Raw genomic sequence first — 21785 nt, forward strand, 5'->3', positions numbered from 1 at the left:
GACATGGGAGTTGATAGCGCTGAAATAGGTGAGTTCACGTGCTGATATACCTCGGCATCAGAACCCTGCGTACAGCGCACGGCATTTCGAATTGTTTTTTTCGGCAAGAGCAGAGCCAGACGCATGTTGAACTACTCTGAGGATTAAGTGGTGAATTTCACTGGAAAAGTGGATATTTTACTTTTTTTGATGAAGATACAAAAGTGTAGTGGAGAAAGTCCCTGTTTTTTTGGCAGTACGTCGATCTAAAACGAGCGATTGTGCGCAGCGTATCTGCAGGAAAGCAAAAAAAATATACATCAAAAGGGGGTCCGTGGTTTAATTTATGTCAGTTAAGGGGTTCTTGATGTGAAAAAGTGTAAATATATTATAAAATATGATTTATGTACATTGAAAAACCTTGGAAGGAAACAAAACAAACAAAATCATAGATTATAGTCATTATAGAAAATATCAGTTCCTCTCTAAAACCAAATATAAACGGGAAAAATAATGTAATTCACAGACATTACTTCTATCTTCTAATGCACAGTAACTGCATGTTAACCATCCTCTAATGCAAAGAAATGCTGCTGCTGCTGCTTTTATTCTTTATCCGCTCTCATTTGATCTTACGTAATTGCTTTGATTCAAGTTCAACATACAGTGAGCTGAAATAAAATGTGAGTCATCCAACTGTAAGCACAGAGTTGACCTTTATGTCAAGATGGCTAATGTTCCATCTCTCCGCTTAATCCATCTTCCCGGGCTAAGACGCCGTAATCAGCCCCAAGCAGCCCATCGCTGATGCTTTGTCATCACGGACGCTGCTTACATTTTCAGTGGGTTGTCTACAAGCTCGCTGAAGTACAAAATAATTACCAGCACAAGTGGTGCAACCACCTCTCCGTGTTGTGCGCTCCACATGGACTCACACTGGTAATTAAGTCTGTGAGTCGGCGATAAGAGAAAACAGACAAAAGACACTCAACACACATCTACGGCGAATTTATGCAGGACAAATTGCATTAAACAATATACGTTGTAGTTAAATCTGTTTAATTTGTCACACCTTTCACTGCTCGGCTGAATACTCAAAGATGTGTGTGCGAGGCAATTTCATATTTTGGCGTGTCCAAGTAGTGGAGCGGTAAAACTGCATAACTTTTAATACCTAGAAATTAAGAACAGTGAGCTCCGCCTTTACCAAACTACTAGAAAAACACGGGCAAAAGAGAGAGTTTATGTGACAAAGTTTCAATTCCCCACCTCCTGTGGGCAGAGATCAGATTATCTCTGTGACCAGAACTTCATTTAGGAAATAAAAAAAGATCCACAGGCCTCAAGGAAAGCCCCGCGTTGTGATGCCAGGACGATAACGTTCCTGTGTGTAATCTCGTCCAGAGCAGCTTTTTAAATTTCACCGCATGATCAAAGCCGGTTTCATGTTTTTCGTGGCATATTGGGCATGAAAGACGGGTTTAAATGAGTTTAAGTATTTTACATTTTTGAGGAAGGATTTGACATTAAACTGATTTCAGGACAGGAGTCACTTTGTTTTAAGCTACTAGAAGGACACATATTCAAATCTCAAATCTACAGTCCAGCTTGTTTTTCTGCAGAATATATCCATAATATCTTGAATTAATCCTGGCAGCATGAAAAGAGTACAATTTAACATTGTTATTCTATAAAGTTTAGGAAAGTGAGAGAGACGGAAATTGACGCAGCAGAGGTCAAGATATTAGGGCTCGTGATTAATCGGGATTAATCGCATGATTGTCCATAGTTAATCGGGATTAATTGCAAATTACACATTTTTTATCTGTTCAAAATGTACCTTAATAAAAATGTATTATCATAAAGTGTGCATGTCTGTAAAGGGGAGACTCGTGGGTACCCATAGAACCCATTTCCATTCACATATCTCGAGGTCAAAGGTCAAGGGACCCCTTTGGAAATGGCCATGCCAGTTTTTCCTCGCCAAAATTTAGCGCAAGGTTGGAGCGTTATTTAGCCTCCTTTGCGACACGCTAGTATGACACGGTTGGTACCGATGGATTCCTCAGAAGCAAAAGCGGGCGCGCAACGGGATGCTCCGTACGCAAAGACGCAACGGCGGTGGCGTTTTTTTACTCTGACACAACCTAGATTGAATATCCTACTGCGAGGTCTGGCAGCAGCTGCGCTGGCATCATCATTGCATAATAAGTAGCCCTGTGCTTCTGTTTAGAGCTGTGTGCGTCTATGCTACACGAGATAAAACAATCGATTGTCGCACACGAACACTCATTTGTCGTTCCAGATCCGAGTCGACACCCTACGACGGCCGCGTCGGGCTATAATCAGGCTGATATAGTGTAGTCTGAACCGGCCATTAAACGCGTTAACTTTGTCAGCCCTACAAGATATACTGGCCTCTATGGGTCAAGCTTCAAAAAAACAATGTAATGTCTTTTATAAGACCCTCCCTGATGATTAATTCTGATTCATCTCTGTCCTAAATTTCTAATTTTAAACTCTGATTAACTCATTTTTGTCCTTGTAAATGTCCAACTTTAATTCTCAAAGGAATACTGAATATATTCCTTTCATTTTGCACACACACACACACCACCCCCACCTCCCACATGCTACGGATGAGCAGTGTACTTTTTTTATTATTGTTTCAAGGCTGTAATGTGCAGCAACACAGATGTCACATTACTCTGTATACCATGTCTCTATAACTATTTGTCACTTAAGAATGGGTCGGGGTTTAGTTTCTTCTCATTAGTCACAATCTGCTTTCAAGGCTCCTCCCCTACGTACGCGCTCACTCACACAAACACACACACATTTACAGACCTACACTTCACACTTGCGTGCACACTCAGGTCTCATGGCAGATAAATTATTGATCACAGCATCGGTTGGCCATCGTTGTGAAGAGTTCAAAGAGGAGGCAATACTGTACCATACCCACACCCACACCCACACCCACACCCACACACATAGAGACACTATACATCCCCTGTAGCTGCAGACCTTTACGACAGAGAAGAATCAAAGTGAGAGGAGGAGAAAAAGAGACTGATGTTTTCTGTACAGTGAATGAACAGGGTGGAGAGTGTGGGAGGACAAGCTAAAGAGAGCTGAAGAGAAAAAAGAGAAAAACTGCGTCGAGGAGAGAATGTGCCATCTCCTTTGACACATTGTAGTCTTCATCGGCTGATTTTGCTGACATTGTATCTTTGGTAAAAAGGCGGCCCGACGTCATATGACAGCCATCTTCAATACAGCTGGAGTGTGCTCTCATCAGCAGCAGCGCTCCTTCAAATGAGAGCAGGAAGCTGACTGCATGTAAAAAGAAAGAAACGGTGTCCTTCAACTCTTCTTCTACAAAGTTCATTTGTGATACAACACAACCTGTTGACTTGATTAACTGATGAAGTATTTCTGTGTTTTAAATACTAATATTTCACTTTTTTAAGTCATGCTAGTGGCGTGGCTGTAGGGACATTTGATGATCCTCTGGCTTATCATTGAGTGTCATCTCAAAGTGAAAAACAAAAAGGTCAACCACATGGTGGCTCTTAAGTTTAGTGCATATTAATAAATACATAAAAGATGCCAGAATGAGCCAAAAGGCTTTTTATCATCCATACTCCCTGGCCAAGGTGTTACAAAAGGCTTCCTAAAAATACATCAAAACAGAAACAAAAACACGGCATGCAGTTTAAAAACCGTCTTAAAATACATCAGATCAAAAACATAAAACAGGGCATGCAGTTTTAAAGGGCTGGTAAAGGATGCAGGGTTGTTAAAAGCAGTAGTGACATATAAAATGACATTGCAGACAAGCAGGACATTTAGATAGCAGCAGCAAAAATAGAGTTTAGTGCTGATGTGTGTATTAATCATCCATTGTTGGTTACTGAAAGCAAGCGAATGAGTATTCGATACGTTTCAATTCAGAATTGATGCGTTATCTGATCGGCTTTTATACAGAGAACACAGATCAAACTATTTAGAGCAAATATCAGCCGATAATGATCAGTGGTCGATTGATCGGAGCACCCTTAGGGGCCAGCATATTTTTCGTCACTCTCACTTTTTACCCAGCCGCCCAATCACACGGGAGAAGAGGCGGGACAAATAGCCTACCACAGAGACGTAATCGGTTTGTTATTATGAGTATGCTGTGCTCTTATTATGTATGTTATGCTATGCTATTGTTTTTATTGTTTTAACTGTGGACTTCATGGTATCCTCATGTCTGGACTGCTGGACCAAACAAATTTCCCCGTGTTGGATAATAGATTTGATCTGAACCTAACGATTGTACTCGTATACTCAATACTAATCCGTATCATAGCAACCAAAGCGGCTCTGCTGAAAAAACGTTCCTAGGTGAGCGTTTTCACAAGAGCGCCTGGCATTTTCACATGGGAAAACAATGCTTTGATGGACACGGGCCCTTAGTTTTCCTTCATAGTCAACAATCTGTTTAATAAGCAGTTGAGAGAATGCCAGTGTAGCTCTCAGGGCGACCTAGAGGTATGTTATTGTTAACCATATTGAAGATTACAGGTTTATGAGTGACAGTGTCTCTGTAAACCTTGTTCATCATAATCAGTTTCATTAACGGCTAACTTTAGAAACCTCCGGGATGGTGCTTCTTGGTCGCAGCTTAATTGCTGCTGTTTCAGAAGCAGATGGCTCAGCGCCAGAGGAAAAGTTCCTCATTAACTTTATTACAGTTCGCCTTCGAAGTGGGGAAGAAAAAGTTCTTTGAATGGTTGTGAGTTTTGAGGTCACTTTAAAATAATGTTCCAGGAAAATTATTTGAGCTGCAAGAAAAGCATCAGTTGAGTTATAGTTCGGTTGGACGGCGTTTCAGTGACCTCGTCGATAATTAGTTTTGGCTACCGTGAGTGCACATTAAATGTACACTTCAGCTTTACATTCTGGGAAGCTGAATGGTTGAATACCATTCCAGCTCTAATTCTCTGCAGGTGCGTTTAAGCATTGCTTTCCTTTCCAGCTGCATTTCCTTTTTTTTTAATTATCTCTGCCGCTGAATTACATGTCAAGCAGTTCAGCGGCGAAATAACGAAATATCCTTTGATGCAACTGATGCAGTTCGTCAAAGGCGCCGTTCCCAGGTGTCTTTTTACAGATAAAGAATCTGCAATCTCGAGATTGGAGGAGAGCATGAAACATGGCTCGAGGGTGCGTTCAGGGTGTTTACCTTAGAGTGGCTCATGTGTGACTGGCTTGGCGTCGAGATCTGTGACATCTAATGGCTTTATTTGATGTGATATAAACGTTAGTGTGTTCCGGGCAGAAATAAATTAAATGAGGAATCCAAAAATTAGCCTTTTTGTTTATCCAGATCTATCTAGAATGTAACTTATCACAACACAGTATTATTTTGAAGAACCACAAACAGAACAAAGGGCTAAAAGGCTTTGCTGAGACAGACTTCTTTTGTGCAGTTGGAGCCCATCTGAAAGCTGCAGGCAGGAGCAGTTTTAAAATGCAGGCTCCAGGGTGGACAGTTGCCATCTTGCCTCTGGCTTTATCAATGCTGGCATCTGACACTGGCAGCAGTGCCGGAGCTCAACCCTCCATTGAAGAAGAGGAGAGAGAGGGTCACATATTTCCACTCTGCCCCTTGGACACTTCTAACAAAAGACGATGTCTGACTGATATCTGGAAGGAGGGGATGAAAAGTAAATGTGAAAAAAATCCATGTACATATTGTATTTCATACACTTTTGCGGCTTGTCACCAAAGACTGAGAGAAAATGAATCAGATCGGAGATCAGATCAATAAAGAGGTTAAACTCCCTCATATATCATTCCATAAACAGATACTTTGGGACTTTGATTACATTGTGCTGAACTCCCAAAACCCCAAAATGCTGTTTCCCATTTATGTTCCTCCATTTCTATTTGGTAACAGTCTGTTATGCATCGCCACAATACAGTAGTGAAGAAAAATAGTGACTTGTATACGTGGCTGGCTCTCTTAAGCTCACGAGAAGGCTTGTGAATGACACGATAATACTAGGGCTGTCAAAGTCAACGCGATATTTAACGCATTGACGCAACTTGCGATTTTTTAGGTTGTAGCATGCTCGGTTTTAAAGCAAGAGTGAAGATACTGGCATCATATGAAACATGAAAACCTAAGGAATCCATTGGTACCAACCATGTCATACTAGCCTGTCCTGAAAAAACGCTCCAAAACGCTCCAAAACTTGTGCTAAATTTTGGCGAGGAAACCTGGCATGGCCATTTTCAAAGGGGTCCCTTGACCTCTGACCTCAGGATATGTGAATGAAAATGGGTTCTATGGGTACCCACGAGTCTCCCCTTTACAGACATGCCCACTTTATGATAATCACATGCAGTTTTGGGGCAAGTCGTATTCAAGTCAGCACACTGACACACTGACAGCTGTTGTTGCCTGTTGGGCTGCAGTTTGCCATGTTATGATTTGAGCATATTGTTTTATGTTAAATGTAGTACCTGTGAGGGTTTCTGGACAATATTTGTCATTGTTTTGTGTTAATAATTGATTTCCAGTAATAAATATATACATACATTTGCATAAAGCAGCATATTTATCCACTCCCATGTTGATAAGAGTATTAAATACTTGACAAATCTCCCTTTAAGGTACATTTTGAACAGATAAAAAATGTGCAATTAATTTGGGATTAATCCCAATTAACTTTTTAGTGATTTTTGTGATGTGTTTTTCGTACTTATGTTACGTTGTTTCTGTACGTATTGTACTTATTTTTACGGCCAACCATGACATTTTTCCTAGACCTAACTAAGTGCTTTTTTTCTGTGAGTGGTTTTGTTGCCCCCTGCTGGTACTGCACCTTCATACACATCGGGTTGTGCTGTCACAGTGATACATTCCCCGTCTGACATTTGCTTCAAGAAAAAACGTAACTAACCCAAGGACAGTATTTCTTCTCTCGATGATGTCGAAGAAATCCATTTATGTCAGAAAGCCGGCAATATCCAGGTTGCTTTTGTGCACTCGGTGCATTAAATGTGCCTCAAGGCCATGTGGAAAAAGCGTGTGGAAATCAACGACGTGATAAACTCTGACTGCAGTTTGTGAACAATGGAATAACCACGCAGAGATGATTGGTACAACCTGCTATAATGTCTGTAAGAAGTTTGATTGCAGCAGGTAGACCACCAGGTACGATAATGGTGGCCCTTGCACTACTCCTTTTTCAGTGTATAGTATTTTCTTGTTATTGTCTGCTTTCCTAGTGCTATTCAGTATAGCCATAAGCAACAGGCTTGCTCTCTTAAGCATAAAGGCGGTCCATACCGTGGCATTGTTAGTGCAAATAAGGCTTTGCTTCTGTGCAGCGGTGCACAAGTCCGAAACAACCACCACTGTGACATTTTAGTGTCAGCTCCAGGGAAGACTTAGGGGAATGTCATACTCGGTGACTCAAACGGACCCGCTCACATTTTTGGAAAGAAACGCTTCATTTGTACCTGGACATCTTGTCTGCGGAGGATAATTGACATCGGTTGGTTAGAGTTGTAAGTGTCTCTAGTGCATCTCCAGTTACTCCTTTGGTATTTAATATGATTGTTCCTGTAAGACTCAGTTGGTTATGGTTGGACTTTTGTTTTTCCCATCAGCTCTCATTTGGAGACTGTCCTCACCAGAAAGAAATGATTGCATGGCTCATTTAAAATGCTTAAAACAACATGTTTTCATGGCCTTGTGGTTGTGTAAAAGCAGTTTTTAACCATGCAGGAGATTTTTCTAAACCGTAATCAAGAAGTTTGCCAAACCAAACTTTAACAATAGAGCTGACGGATCATAAAACTCTCATATATACTATTTTTTTAAGGATAGTATGCATATATGCATATGCACAGACATTTGTTGTTTAGGCTGCGGGCTGTTTGAAGCATTTTGGGTTTCCAACTGTATTGATTTTATTCTATTTTTTATCTTTGTTCCAGCTGATAATGAGTTGTGGGCATTGCTACAACTAAAAAGAGATCCATCTGTCATCCAGAATGTTTTCACATTTTCTAACAAACATATTGTTTTTGCAAGTTTTCTGTTTAAGCATTTGGGGCGTTATCTGGGCCAGTGGTTCTCAACCTGGGGCCGAAGATCAAAGGGGGTGCGCCAGGATTTGTCTACTGTGAGGTTGTCAAAATTAGATTTGCACATGTATAACTAGAATCATAATAACACACTTACTGGATAATATATCCAAAAGTCTGTCTGTATTTTTTGCTACTGGGCAGCCCTCATTCTGTTTAAATTCTGTATTTCTGCACAGTTGTAGATAAAGATCAGGCTACTCTAATATTATTAGTATTATCCAAACATTTCCATTAACTCCAGAGCGTTGCAAAATCCAAAAGTCTAAATATATTGAAAAAAAAGATAGATAAAGTATTCTGTTTCAATCCATATTTGTTGGCGTTTAGCCTTTCAAAAACAAAATTTTCACTGCGTTCAAAAAAACTGTTTGCTCACACACTGACAAGTTATGTTCATTAATGAAAGTCGATTTATTAAAGAACTCATTTAATACACTGAATCACTTTATTCAAATTAAGGATTTTGTTTGAGGATTTGTAATGTTTTTTAGAGTGATGATGTCCGGGAGGGCTCGTCTTTTTTTTGTTGATTTTGTAGAAGTAGGAGGGGCTTCAAGGACCATAGATCTAGGCAATAGTAATAATAATGGTCCACAATTATGTAAAATTGCGTAGTTTTTGGTCAAAAACCTTCAAATGTTCTTGGGGGATATATATAAAATAATACCCAATATCTCCTAGTATATTTTATTCACTGTAGAAATTCAGAATGTGTCTCTTTATCCTGCTGCGTAACATACAGGAGCATCCCGACTGGGACACTGCTCCTAAAACCTGAATGAATAGCCCTACATATACCTATTATAGGCCTACCATAGAAGTTGCATAGCTCAGGTACAACAATAACATAACAACTGATTATGACGGCCCCATAACATGATTAAATAAATAGGAAGAAGTCGCAAAAGATTGCTGATACCGGCCGATACGCACGTCGCCAACATGTGAATAAGGGCAGTACTGTCACTCCACCTCAAGCACGGGTTATTACACTATATAAGATGGACATTTTTCTGTTAGCACCAGCGTAAACATGTGAAGTAATATTTCTCAATAACAACCGAGATAGTGCCACCTGTCAGATACCTGGAGCTGCTTTTGATAAAAGCACGTCGAAGACATATTTCATCGCAGGTGTCGTACATCTCCTCTTTCATCCGCAGCGATCTATGTGATTTCCCACCCACTCGGTTTTTCTTTTCCTCTCTTTCAGCTTAAGCTCTCATGTAGAATTCCCCTATTTTCCACTTCACTCAGTCGCTTGTTAGGCAGCTGTATCAGCAGGACTGCATCGCTTTTCAGTGAATTATTGATCAGATATTTCCCTCGGCCTGACCCGTTTGGTGTGACTCACACACGTGCTTTTTATTTTATAAGGAACAGGTAGCTGTTCGGGTCAGCGGGAAAAAAAATGTTTTTAATAAGCAGGGACATCTGCATAGATTTGTGATTATTCTGCTGATTAGAATATGAGGGAGTGCAAATTAAACTGCATTTTAAGGAGCTCTGTAATAAAAGTCATTAAGACTTTAGTTTTACACAGCTCACAAGGTTAATATTTTTATTAAACTGGTAATCCGCTGTAATGTTTCTTCATTTTTCACAGCCGAGCCTCGGTCCTTTAATGGGAGGAATAATGTAGGTTGTTACTCTGAGTTCACAGCAGGTGCCCTCCTCATATTCTGATACTCTCACGCCTTGTTTTATCTCCCGTCTGCTCTCATCGTGTACCACAGGGGACATCCGATTTTGATCATGGGCATATCATGTCTTAAGGTCGGCTGTAAAGATGACACGTAGACCATGTGAACCATGGAGAGATTTGTTAACAATTAGCCAGAGTAAGGATGCAAGGATAGGGACGACGTGGTTTCATTTCTTTGATCTTGTAGATCTCTGTCTTGTCCTCATTTAACTGAACAAAATTATGAGCTAACCAGTCTTTAAGGTTTTGTAAATCTCTTCTCACTTCAATTTGTCGGCTCATTGTAAAAACACAGTTTACATTTGTTACAAAAATGGGTCAGATAATCTTAATATTAGGGTTGTAAGAAAAGAAAACATAGAAAAGGACAATCAAATAACAAAAATGACTTTCAGACTGAACAATGAGCAGCTTTTCCAGATTGATCCACTTCAAATTAATTTCACTAGGACGTGAATGCTGCGAGGATGATTCCATCCATTATGACATTAAGTGCCGTTTCAAGCAAATTACATAAAGACAGGAAACGTCTCAATTCTCATTTCCCTCTGTTTTCATCGGAACTTTGTACCTGAGAAATAGTCCCGGCGGTCTGATTGTGTCTCTACCTGATAGAAATCACTGGAATATCTCTTCAGCGGGTGATCCTCGTTGCTGCAAAGAGTATTTATGTTGATCATATCGGATATTGGATCTTTGTAAGAGACATGAAATGGTAAACGTAGTGGTAGACCGCTGCTCCCTTGGCTGGAAGCCATAATAAGCAATGTAGTATTCCTCTGAGGCTGCTTTCTCACTGTAAAGCTACCGGTGATGAACCTCAAGTATCACACAGAAGGAAACAAACACACAGCTCTTATTATTAAGAGCTTTTAACCCTCGAGGACTCCTGGTGGACTTCATCATCTGGAGCTGCTATTTTTCAGATACATATTGCGAAACAAACTAGAGAAAAATAACACAGAAACAGATGGAGTGAAAAGCATCTTCCAATTTGGTTCGGAGAGGCGACACTAACAGTACACCTACTCCTCATCATGGTGCCCATAACACACCTTTAAAACAGAACCCATTTTCAGTCTCCAATTCAGGCAAAACCTGTTAGAAGTAGATCTTCACATTCAAGTATTGATCTATATATCAGGGCTTCCCAAACTTTTCCATACCAAGGCCTCCCAAATAGCATTAGCTTATGGCCAGGACCCCCCTTTTGGAAGATCTCTTTAAAAACCCATTAACAATACTACGGGAACTGTAAAAATATAGTATAAATAATATATAAATTAATAATAATAATAATAAAAAAATAGTATATATTCCTTACTTTTATTAATGCAATAATAATTAATAATAATTACATTTGTATTTCAAATATTTACTCATTCCATTTGATTGAATATTTCTGTTTTTTTATTTTTTTATTTTATTAATTAATTTGACAGGGACAATACATGTAGGCATCGTTACACTTAATTAATGTGCAACCGATGTAATGTATATAGGACTTCGAGCCATAGCTAATTTGCAGACCTTGTCCCTGGTTATAATACCACATTATACATAAAATCACATAATACAACACCGTACATTACAATCAGGTTTGGTTTAGTTTCAGCCAGTGTTTCACCTTTTCATTAAACGTTTTCAGGTCAGTTTGTATTTTTATTTCCGTTGGTAGGGCATTCCAAAAATGTATTCCTTTTACTGAAAAAGACGACTGACCGAAGGTTGTTTTTCGCTGTGCCACTCTGCAGTTACCATTTGTTGATCCCTTTGTGGCTATTCTATTGGCGCAGACCATTATGTTTGACTGGCAGGCAATTACAAAGATGGGCATGACAAATACAATATTTGTTATTTATTATATGATAATTAGATTTAAAAACAAATATCATTAAGGCCCCCCTGGCGGCCCCCTGCCCCCACTTTGAAAATCACTGCTATATATCATCTGGCTCAAAGTCCCATGGCACTGCCCACTACATCATACCACTCAGACTGGTGCCAGTGTCTCCTTCCTTCAGTCCTCCAAAAGCTTTATTTCGTTTTTTCTCCTCAGAAAATGAGCATATAGAAAAGAACGCCACACACTGAGATGCATGCATGTGTTGTTAATAAAAACTGGAAAATAGATATGCACCGATTTTCTTGTCAGATTCCTATTTTCCGAAGTCTCACTGTCCGATTCTGATTTTTGCCAATTCTGATTTAACTATAATTGACAGCAAGGCTCCAGACAAATTTTTTTTTTTTACCCCTGTCTCGAAAAATACTTTGAACCATCCCAAAGTCAGTGTAAATTATAAAAAATCTAAATATTATCCTTTTACTTATTTACCTATTGTCATCTATAGTGGTCATTTACTGTACATAAAAACACACCAATCAAATGATTAGGAAATACATGATTGTATTCGTATTTAAATATTTGCTTTTGTTAAAAAAAATCTTGGCATTAGTAGTTTTAATTATGTGTATATTAAGAGAAATAATAACAAAAAGACAAACTTGTTTTTCTCTCTCTGCAACTACATATGAAGCATATACAATGATGTCAATGAGTACAGTATGTCACAAAGGTTATAGCAATCACACAGAAATAGCAAAGCAATTTTCTTCTAATTGCTCTTATTATCGTCCACATAACAGACGCAGGAAGCCTGTTTCAGCATAACCAGTTAAACACGTGTAGAATTGCACACGCTCAGTATTGGATTAAGGAAGATCAAAAATATTGCTACTCTTCAAAATTAAGTAATGTTCTCTATAAAATAATGTAATAGCTTGTAGTCCTGTGTGTTTATGTATTAGATTGTGTTTTGCTGTATGTGTTGTGCTTGACATGAATATTGCCCCGCAGGGATAAATTAAGTTTATTGGTCTGAATTGAAATTTTAATTGAGTTCCCCCAAAAGAGGCTTGAAAAAGTTTCCGATACTAAATCATTAGAGAGCCGTCCCCCCTGTGAACTCTTAGCTGGTATTGCTTTGTAAGGCATCCTCGCTATCCACAAATCCGGCCCCATATCTGTGTACCTGTGCTGAGTTGGGAATTGTGTCAGCAAAATGACAATGAAGATAACAAAAGCTCCAGAAAGCTCTATCCGAGATTCTGCTGAAAGTAGGATCCAAGGGCCCCGACTTGGCCTCGCACCAAAACTGCGAAGGGGTTCCAAAGGGATGCGGAATAATTTGTATTTGATCAATTTTCATTGAAGTTAATAACATTTAAGATGTTATTTTGAGAAAGATAGCTCATTACAAGCCGTATTAATAGCTTAAAAGTGTCTCGCTTGCAGGAATTTTACGAGGCTATTCTTTACTCATCACATTACTGAACTGTCAACACAAGAGACTTATTCAGTTCTTTTTAGTCTATGGCCCTCTGCCCACGTTGCATTCAGGCTCGTATCCTGTGCCAATAGAAGTGAGGCTCTTTTCTACTGCATTTTCCACTTTCTTAAACATTTTATATATGGAGGACTAAAGCTGCCATTATAATAAATAAATGACTCAATAAATAAATAAAATAATAAAGAAAGAAATGTAGAAATAAGAGCTTCAATTATCAAATAAACATGCAGGTTGATTTGAAAATAAATAAATAAATATACACAGAAATAGAAAAATAAATAAAAAAAATGTTTTTGACAGATTACATATATATATATTTTTTTAATTTATTTTCACATTTAATTATTTCCCAATTTATTCTTTTCTGTTTATATGTATTTCAGTTTGTATTTATATCCCTATTTATTATTTTATTCATTTATTTTAGGGCTGTCAATCATTTAAAATCTTTTATCACGATTAATTGCAAATTAATCACATATTTTTATCTGTTCAAAATGTACCTTATAGGGAGATTTTTTCACGTATTTAATACTCTTATCAACATGGGATTCGGCAAATATGCTGCTTTATGCAAATGTATGTATATATTTATTATGGGAATCAATTAACAACACAAAACAATGACACATATTGTCCAGAAACCCTCACAGGTACTGCATTTAACATAAACAATATGCTCATATCATAACATTGCAAACTAAATCCCAACAGGCAACAACAGCTGTCAGTGTGTCAGTGTGCTGGCTTGACTATGACTTGCCCCAAACTGCATGTGATTATCATAAAGTGGGCATGTCTGTAAAGGGGAGACTTGTGGGTACCCATAGAACCCATTTTCATTCACATATCTGGAGGTCAGAGGTCAAGGGACCTCTTTGAAAATGGCCGTGACAGTTATTAATCGCCAAAATTTAGCGTAAGTTTGGAGCGTTATTTAGCCTCATTCGCGACAAGCTAGTATGACATGATTGGTACCAATGGATTCCTTGGTTTTGTAGTGTCATATGATGCCTGTATCTTCACTCACTTCACTGTTAAAGAAATTAGTCGCGTTAAAATGAATTTGCATCAACGCATCATTATTTATTTATTATAATGGCAGCTTTAATCCTCCATATAGTATTTGTGTTTCCCACAGAAAGGTATGACGTCTAATCTACATGATACACATGTAACTGCAGTACTCTTGCATACAGAAAATAACATAGTCCTGTAGATTTCTTATTTGTTAGAGCCAAAGAGTTGTGAGTTGTAATGGAAGGCTAGACAGAGTGAGTTCATTTCCAAGTGCTACAAACATGTTGCGAGCACCCAGCCGCCGAGATGTCACACCAGCAATAACCAAGACAATTCTCAGCTGTGGCTGAGTTCATGTACAGTATATTAAAGATGGCTCCAATTACTGTATGACATGCGCTCAGTTTCTGCTCACGGAGTATCGATTTTGCCAGTCTCCCTGGAAACAAAGCGCCATCCCTGTCTGTTATGTGATTTAAGCAGCATTTTGACCACTGTATGGTACATGTCATTCAACCAGCACACACTTAGGATTCATTATCCTGCTTTATTTAAAAAGCACGGGGCGACGACATGTATTTAATTTTAGGAATAGAAATTGATGGATTGCAGCAGAGCCGACTAAAAGTGTTTGCAAAGGTTAAAAACAGCTGCTTGTGGCCTTCAACACATTTGTCTGCATCAGATGACAGGTGTTATTTCTGCAGTGCTACAGTTTATTTTTCCCTCATCAGTATAAAATTCAGTACTGTGTGTTTATACTTATTCTTCAAACACTTTTTATTGGGTACAATTCAACAAAACGCCATTAAATTACACAATGCTATGCAACTGGATGATGTGGGTCAACTCCTTTGTTTAGAGGGGAAAAAAACTCTTCAACATTACGTTTTAGTAGAGGGTTAATGACAGGGAAGCTACAGTATATAAAAGTATTCAAAGGTTGACTTGATGAAATGTCATGGGGATATAAAAATCACCAGGCTCCGTCGTCTTGGGAGTTTTTATGCGCGCAGATAATTTATGCCATCCTGCCCATTAGGTTTTAACAAATTGGTATCATAACCAATTTAGTGTAGGTAATTACAAATATACTTCGGAGCATGACATAACATACCAGGCCGGTATCCCTTTTGAATTATATTATCATATTGGGTGATTCTGCACCTCAACACTTTGTTTCAATGCCAACGTTCAGTGCCAAAATACTACCTTTTGTTGAAGTTTACTATTAAAATGTAAAGCTTTTATTGACATTGTTGGTTCCTGTTGGTTTGCCCCTAAAGTGTAGCAAATAAAACAACGTATCCTCATACAACAGTTTGCATGATATCTAACTAAAGTTATTCTTAATTTTGCGTGCATTTTCCTATGGATGCCCTGAAACACGTGACAATTTCCACTAGTTACATGCATCCAGTCTTTTCAAAATAAACTTCTGTCTTCACAAGAAACTACTTGGTTGGGTTTAGGCAACAAAAAAAATGTGTTTAGGTTTTGCGAAAGATCATAGTTTGGGTTAAAATAACAACGGAAATGGCGTTAAATATGGAAGTTAGTTGTTTTTGAACCACCTATCCACACCTACCTCCTCCCTACACTGCGTTTGTTGCTCTTTATCCTTCCTGGTTCACAAATTACGTGGATTATTTCGTGGGAAATATACAAATTACAGTGCATTACTTCTAGTAGGTAAGCTATGAACGGTGTATGAGAACAGCCTGCATAAAAACACATTTAGATCAAACAAACCTGCTATTCTGATTGATATAATGTAGATTGAAGGGACTGTTGTGTTGACAGGAATCAAGTTCAAGTGTCCTTCCCTGCAATAACTCCCGCACTACTGATCCACCAGTGCTGTTGTGGTTCAAAGGATAGGTGATATCAGAGGGTGCTCTAGATGCCTGAGGGTCTAATACAGCTGCACACTCTACAGTGCTGATAGTTAAACCCCACACCTGTCAAAACATCAGCGCATACCAAAGAAATCATTCCAAAAAATAAAAGAGGAATTATTCTACTCCCGAACTGCAAGCCGGAACATTTTTGCAAAGTCTCGAGTATTGTTGCGTTTGAACCGGTCAGTACAAATTGTACGAGAGGAAAAAAAAAGTGCTGTGTGGCGATGTAGCTTGTTAAGTCAGGAATGAAACTCTGCAGAGACATCCAGTTAAATATTTCATCCCAGTTTGTGCATGAAGTGCCAGAGTCAGATGCGCAGTCTTTCAGCAGAAAAAATGTGTCATGATCAAGAACAGATAAAACATGTCCTTCCTCTCCCTGATCTTCTAGAAGATAGCCCTAAAATCTGATACGCATCAAAACTGAAAGGCCTGACATGAGCCATCGCCCCACTGCCTCTCGTGTTATCATCTTTTTTACATTTGAGGGTTTTGGGGTTGATAATTACAGTCAAGTGACAGAAACAAGCGGTGGTTTTCATCAATAATAAATACCGTGGGAGTATAATTTGGACAAACTCAGCAAGACTTTTAACAAACTTTCACATTTTTTTTGAAGAATAATCCTCATATCTCGCTGGTGTAACCGCAGGAAACACGTTCAGATGGATCAAATAGCACTGCAAATTGTCTTAGGTATACTTTGGGTGTTGAGCTTCACTTTGTTGTAAAAAGAACCACAGCTGTTTATTTTGTTCATTACCCCCTTAAAATCGCGCATTACTGATTCCAAAAGGCGTTTTTCATCATCACCTTTTCATCCACATGATATCTTTTTTCAATATCAAAGGCTGTTTTTCCCCGCAAACGCTGAAGGTCTGCTTCGCCGAACAGGCACGAGCGCAGTGAACACTTCAAAACATTCGCCGTGTTTCATCTTTCCCTCAGCCTGACAATCATCTGTGGAAGCAAAAGGTCAGGATTGTGCCGGCTTCTACGACGATACCAACCAAAAGAGAGATTCCATCACTCTTTATTGCTCATTTTACATTCAATTCTTATGCGTTAACAGGAGGAGTGGGTATTTGTCAAGTTTTAAAAACCTTTAAACCAAACCCATTTATATTTTAGGTTCCATTAAATTATCATTATCTTCACTAGGAAAAATGACAGCATCTGTCATCTCGATCAGATATAAACAACCTATGTTTACGTTTTCTTGACAAGTGACCTTTCCTTGTGCCAATAGTGCATTTCCTCTTGTAGTGCCAAAGATGGAAGTAGTGTGACATTGCTATAGTGCCACAAAACCTCTCAGGGTGTATGGTCGGGTTGACATAGTGCTGACTTTGACATTGGAGTCTGCAGTTCTGTCACCTCGCCGATACTATATGTTGGGCTCTTTTAAACATTACCACAGTCTTTCCATAACCCTAACGAAGTAGATTTAGTCCAACGTATCGTCATAAAACGGTCCGTATGATATCTTACGAAAAGTTATTCCTCATTTTTAGTGCATTTTCCGACGAATGTCTAGCAACACGTGTCAATTTCTGCTCGTTACATGCATACAGTCTTTTCAGAATAAATTTCCATCTTCAAAGGAAACAATTTGGTTAGGTTTAGGCAACAAAATGACTTAGGTTTAGGAAAAGTTTGACTTGCTTAGGTTTAGACAACAAAACTACTTTGTTTAAAAAAATAATATACATAACTTTGTAACGTTAATGTACCCCTGCCAATAGGGGTGCCAGATCAGAAAACACATGTATGGTTTGTCTGAAAGGCAACGACAAAAACCTGGTTTCCATAATCAAAAACTTAACAGTGACTGTTGAACAAAAAGATGACAGAAAAATACATTTAAATTACACCACTTAGTGTTATTCAGTGAAAAAATCTTAACATGAAAAATGAATTGAAACAAAATATTCTACCGGCTCAGATTTCAGAGGAAAATCTTAACGGCACAAAACAGAAAAAAGCAAACAATCGCTGTGTCCTTGTTGACTTCTGAGTGTTTTTTGTAAAGAATCTGTACAGACTTTTAAGTCAAACTTTATTGCGTTGCAAAATTTCTAATTGCTGCTTCTTCATTTGCTGCGAGGGAAGCCGAGCAATCCATCATTTTTGGGGTTGCTTCTAGATTTGCACCTGCTATTGCACACAGAGGATATTAAGAAGCAGAGCCGAACGAGCGAAATGGCCAGGACCCGAGCCAAAATTTCAATCCCACACACAAGGCTACAGTGTGCGGTTGATTTTCAATGAAAGAACATTAATTCGCTCCACTCCTGAGACATTCTTGTTTTCCACCGGCATCCTGCGGACTGACAGAGTTGTTCAGACCGGGTTTTCTGATGAAAATTACCACACAGCGAGAGGTAGTAGTGGCAGTTTGGCGTGACAGGATTAGGCAGGAGCGCTGGGTGGATATTTTGGAACGAGGCACCTGCAACTAGTATACTGTACTTGTCTAATGATGTCAGATTACACGGTCACCTAGGAAACCAACAAAGAACTCCAGCAGAAATAACGAAGAAGGCGCAATTTCCCTGACTGACAGGGCCATGTAATGCTGTGCAGCATGCATAATTAAAAAAAAAACGTGGCAGTCTTTCTGGCGTGTTGAATCTGCTGTTGAGTCGATTTTTTATGTTGTTCCCGTGCCTTCACTCTCTGCACTGATGACTGTCCCCTGGGTGTGTGGGAAGGAGGAGAGAGGAGTGGAGGAAGGGGATGCGAGGGAAAAGAGGAAGAGAGATGGCTGGCTAATGCTTGCTTCGTTTTTAGCGGCCGTTTTTAGATGCGATCAAAATAAACATTACCTCAGAGGCACAAGGGCCGGCTTCCAACGGTCTTTTTTTGCAATTTTGTTCATTGCTTTTCTTGTCAGGCAATGAGTCAATCGCACCACGAAAGCAGATGGCTAGAAGAGTAGGACGTTGTAGGACATGTAGACAGGCAAGCAGACAGGCCATGTTGTCGAGCACGGGGTGCACCTGGGGTTTAACCTGTGTTATGCTTCATAGGTCAGAACTCGCATGATCTTTCTCCGTCAGGGATGGTACATGGTTGTAGCAACAAAAACAGGAACATGACGACCCAAATCTCGTCAGTATTACTTCAAATGCTTCTTTTAGGAGTTTCATTTTTCTTTGCACAGTCTTGAGAGACATGCCTATTAGGGGTGGGGGGAAAAATCTATACAGTACAGCATAGTATCGAAATATTTTGCGTGGCAATATTTTGCATGGCAATATTTTATCAATACAAGGACGTCAAGTATCAATCTTTTATCATATCAACTATTAACTAGGGCTGTCAAAGTTAACATGATAATAACGCATTAACGCAACTTTGTTTTAACGCCACTACTTTCTTAAAGCATTAACTCAATTTGCTATTTTTAGGTTGTAGTTGGCTCAGTTTTAAAACTTGAGTGAATATACTGCCATCATATGAAACTATAAAACCTAAGGAATCCATCGGTACCAACCATGTCATACAAGCTTGTCGCGAAGTAGGCTAATTAACGATCCAAACTTGCGTTCAATTTGGCGAGGAAAAACTGCCATGGCCATTTTCAAAGAGGTCCCTTGACCTCTGACTTCAAGATATGTGTAATATATCACAATATATCTTGTCACAATACTCAGTATATCGCAAATAAAATCACAATGATATCGTATCGTGACTTAAGTATCATGATATCGTATCGTGGGGCCTCTGGTGATTCACACTCCCGATGCCTATACAAGTTATTATTTTTTAATCACAATTATTTTCTCAAAAAGTCTTTCAAAGTGATGACATGCCCTCATACTTGCAGGAGCATTTGTGTCATCATTTGTGTGTTTTATATCATCCTCTACTGTATCTCCCGTTCATTTAGCTCAGGAAGAACTCAGCCCTCCACCTCCATCCTAGGGGACAAACACGTGGGGGAGTCGAGCGTTGACACCAGGAGAAAGGGAGTTGTCTGCAGAGGGGGGGAGGGGGGGGCGACGCGGCAATGCGACTCCGTGCCAAATGTTTACAGGCGAGCTGACATAGTTAGAAGATGGAAAAAAAAGGGCTGAAACGAGGCTGTCTCTCTCTGCACTCTTGGAGGAAACGAGAGATAGGAAATCTAGGTCATCGCCACTGATGCATTGCAAAGCGAACTTCAAACAAACCTGGCCTTTAGCGTGATGGCTCTCCAAAGCTGTGTTGCATACCATCAGAGAGCGATCGTCATTTTCTGCCAAGAGCTGCCACGAAAGTGATGAATGGAATCGTTTCTCGATACTAGACTCTATCTGTCAGTCATTCTTTTTGTTTGTGTATGAATATAGCTTACCATATGTATACAAAAGAAACCTTTTTGGATCTGGCATTGTAACCAATTAGCTGGCCCGTAGTTGGACCACATGCTAGGTTCCTATTCCTCATCTGCCCTTCACTCGGAATTGCCTGAGGGAAGTCTTATCCGTAATCATAGCCCTGGGAATTGTGGTAAAAAGCTTTGTTCTACTATTGAAGGCTCGATCTGTCTGTTTCAAGGGCAGCTGGTTGAAACAATAGTGTTTTGTTGGAAAGGATTCCTTTCGGAGGCAGTTCCCTAAAAATTATTTTTTTTGGTCCCAATCTCAATAAAATAATTTCTCCTGTGATTATTAATCACTTTAGCGTTAATAGATTTTATTCATTTATGTTGATGACTGAATAATTTAGTTAGACAAAACGTGTAAAATGTCATTCGAGATCTACCGTTTCCCCCTCAAAATCCAAACATTTGCAAGCGCATCCACTAGTTTGTAGAACTTTTCCAAGAGCCTTGATGCATTCTGTTTTAGTCGAGATATTGCGAGCAACATAAAAAGCTCCCCCCATTACAAATGTATGAGCTTAAAGTCCAATTGAACTGAGACCCCATTAAAGAAAGAACAAAAACACCGGCGTGTAGTTCAGAGGAGAGAGTGTTTTGTGCTCAACCTTGCAGAATAATTTTAGAATAATGTTTTATCATGCTCTACATTGCGTAAGCTATAATTAATGGAGAAAAAGGCGCCGGTTGTGGGTTCACTCATTGTTGAGTATAGGAAGGCTTTCTGTGCTGAATGAATGGTGTTGCCTGCTCTCTGCTAACACGAAGGTTGAGTGCTGAAGTGAATGTGGAAGTGCCGAAAGAAGTTGCTTGAATTGCTGTTACATAGCAGCTCTAAAACAGCTTTACATAACGTCAGTGGGAAATCTCCATTTTCTCTGTACACACACAAAGGTAATGTATTTATTTCACAAATGTGGCTGTGGAGTTGATCAACTATTGCTTGAACTACTTTGGCTACAGTTAAAGTACAGGTGTCAAGTGTCAAAGTTCTGCTAATGCAACTCAAACATTTCTCACTGCTGGGCCACATTGAAACTATTCAACATGCAAAACCACAGATTATATAAGTGGACTTAGTCATCGTGACTTCACCCATTAGTTTGTCGTTTTGAAGCCTTGAGTTTGGCTTTTTAGCCGTCACCACCTTGTTTTTTGGAAACTACACGAGAGGGTGGAGCTTAGCACAACCAAATTCTGAAAAAGACATTTTTAGGCAACCAAAATTTTACAATTAACTTTCTTGAACTCAACCACATCGGCTTCACTTTTCAGACCCGAAGGTTACACACTGGGTGGCT

The sequence above is a fragment of the Sebastes fasciatus genome, chromosome 24, assembly GCF_043250625.1.
Source record: "Sebastes fasciatus isolate fSebFas1 chromosome 24, fSebFas1.pri, whole genome shotgun sequence".
Lineage (NCBI taxonomy): Eukaryota > Metazoa > Chordata > Actinopteri > Perciformes > Sebastidae > Sebastes > Sebastes fasciatus.